This window comes from Humulus lupulus, chromosome 7, assembly GCF_963169125.1.
Source record: "Humulus lupulus chromosome 7, drHumLupu1.1, whole genome shotgun sequence".
Classification (NCBI taxonomy): Eukaryota; Viridiplantae; Streptophyta; class Magnoliopsida; order Rosales; family Cannabaceae; genus Humulus; species Humulus lupulus.
In genome coordinates, this window is record NC_084799.1 from 147,465,320 (window position 1) to 147,468,281 (window position 2,962).

General features: G+C 41.3%; 1 non-coding gene across 1 annotated transcript; it reads right to left on the reverse strand.

Moving 5' to 3' along the window:
- Positions 1 to 818: 818 nt before the first annotated feature.
- LOC133793234 (small nucleolar RNA R71) lies at positions 819 to 924 on the reverse strand. The gene has a single exon (XR_009874689.1). It is a non-coding gene; the product is annotated as a small nucleolar RNA R71 (small nucleolar RNA).
- Between the last annotated feature and the right edge of the window lie 2,038 nt (positions 925 to 2,962).

Genomic DNA, 2,962 nt, shown 5'->3' on the forward strand with positions numbered 1-2,962 from the left:
ATTTGATTTTTAGTACTTTTAAGTTGTTTAGTAATTGTTTTGCTTATTTTTTTCTTTCTAATTTGCAATCCCTGTGGAGACTATCTACTTATCATTATATTACTTGTGTGATTACGTGTACTTGCGTATTTAAAATCAAATATTAATTTATCACAACAAGTTTTTGGCGCCATTGCCGGGGATTTGAATTAGAAATTTTTGTAATATCAATTACTTGCAATTTTTTTTTTTGTTGAGCTGACTTTGTTTGCTTGCTCTTGTATTTTGTCATGTGATTTACTTTATGAACGAGCAAGAAGACATTGAACTAGCTCATGAGATTGAAAGAACAGTTAGAAGAAGACTAAGGGAACAACGGGCTCAAAATCACCTTAATATGGCTAAAGAGGTTGAAGGAGTTGAGGGTGCTAATAATGTCACTAACGCAATTGCTATGGCTGATGATAGAGAGAGAGCCATAAGGGAGTATGCTGCCCCCATGTTTAATGAGCTCAATCTGGGCATTGTTAGGCCTGAAATTCAAGCACCCCAATTCGAGTTAAAGCCCGTTATGTTCCAAATATTGCAAACAGTGGGTCAATTTAGTGGGCTGCCTACTGAGGATCCTCATCTTCATCTTCGTTCATTTTTGGAGGTGAGTGATTCTTTCAAGCTACAAGGAGTGAATGACGAGGCCCTAAGGTTGAAATTGTTCCCATTATCTTTGAGGGATCGAGCTAGAGCTTGGCTAAACACCCTTCCTCCTGACTCGGTGGCTACATGGAATGAGTTGGCTGAAAAATTCTTGATGAAGTACTTTTCGCCCACCAAAAATGCCAAGTTTCACAATGAAATCATGTCATTTCAGCAGCTGGAAGATGAATCATTTTGTGAAGCTTAGGAGAGATTCAAGGAGTTATTGAGGAAATGCCCACACCATGGGATTCCGCATTGTATCCAAATGGAAACTTTCTACAATGGGCTCAATTCTTCCACTCACATGGTGTTAGATGCTTCAGCTAATGAAACTATTCTCTCTAAGTCCTACAATGAAGCCTATGAGATTTTGGAGAGGATAGCTAGCAATAATTATCAATGGTCCAATGTTAGAGCCTCAACAAGTCGAAAAGTGGCTGGTATACTTGAAGTGGATGCATCGACCGCTTTGACCACTCAAGTTTCTTTAATGAATAACCTTCTCAAGAACATGAGTTTGGGGGGAATGGTACAACCAACTGCTATGGGACAAGTTTTTTATTTATCTTGTGTTTATTGTGGAGATGGGCACACATTTGAGAGTTGCCCTTCGAATCCCGCTTCGGTTTGTTATGTGGGGAATCAAAATGCCAACCTAAATAACTCATATTTGAACTCTTATAATCTGGGGTGGAGGCAACATCCAAAATTCTCATTGGGGGGGGGGGGGGGGGTCAAGGAGCTAGTTCAAGCAGGGCACCAATGCAAAACAAGCCTACATATCCACCGGGGTTTTCTCAACAACAACCAAGAGCTCAACCACCTCCTCCACAAGGGTCTCAATCAAGCTCTTTGGAGAGTTTAATGAAAGAATATATGGCCAAGAATGATGCTGTGATTCAGATCCAAGCGACATCCTTGAGGAACCTAGAGATTCAATTGGGGCAGCTAGCTAATAAGCTAAGGAATAGACCACAAGGCACCTTGCCTAGTGATACCAAAAATCCAAATAAAGATGGTAAGGAGCATTGCAAGGCGGTTACCTTGAGGAGTGGTAAAAATCTGGAATTGAATGAGGAGAATTGTAAGAGAAACAGCAAGCCCACTTCAATCCAAAGTAGTGTGGACAAGGGAGACAAAGCTATGAATTCAAAAATTTCAAATGCTGATCCTGAAGCAATTGCTGCAGCAATTCTTCAGCAAAATGCTACAGAGAAGCCTATGAGCAAGCCACTTCCACCATTTCCTCAGAGCTTTCAAAAGCAGCAATAAGATGGTCAATTCCAGAGATTTTTAGATGTTTTGAAACAACTTCACATCAATATACCGTTGGTGGAAGCTTTGGAGCAAATGCCCAACTATGTGAAGTTTTTTAAGGATATTTAGAATTTGAAACAGTGGCTTTGACTGAAGGTTGTAGTGCTATGTTGAAGAATAAAATTCCTCCTAAATTAAAGGATCTGGGCAGCTTCACAATCCCTTGTTCTATTGGTGGTAAAGATGTTGGTAGAGTACTTTGTGACTTGGGGGCTAGTATCAATTTGATGCCCATGTCGATTTTCAAGAAGTTGGGGATTGGAGAAGCAAGACCAACCATAGTCACTTTGCAATTAGCGAATCGTTCTATGGCACACCCAGAAGGAAAAATTGAAGGTGTACTTGTGCAAGTTGATAAATTCATTTTTTCCGGCTAATTTCATCATTCTTGATTATGAAGTGGATAGAGATGTTCCTATTATCTTGGGTAGGCCATTTCTAGCTACCGGGAGGACCTTGATTGATGTACAAAAATGGGAGCTTACTATGAGGGTGAATGACCAACAAGTGACTTTCAATGTGTTTAACGCTATGAAGTTTCCATATGAGATTGAGGAATGCTCTAGGCTAAGTGTACTTGAGTCAATTGTCGCTGAAAAATTCCACAAGGAAGCTTTTAAAGATGGAATGGGGGTGAGGTCACTTGAAGAGCTTGAAGACTTAAGTGAAGAAGAAGAAATCCAAGTTACATGGATGGAGTCTGTTATCCAGATTTCCGGATAGCGTTTAGATGGATAGCCTCGGGGAAGCAGAATTATCAAAGTCTTTCACGAAGGGTGACCAGGGCTCGCGGATGGACAGAAAGGCTTCGCCTCTCCCGTTTAGTGTCTAGCACACTCTTTCAAGCAACCGCGACCCGGAAGCTCGTCAATTCTCCCGGACTCCCGAAGGGATATCCTTCGGGGAAGGTCCTTCCAGGAGAAGCACTTCAGGTTACCTTCGCGGATACAGTTCTGTGCCTCGCATGGAA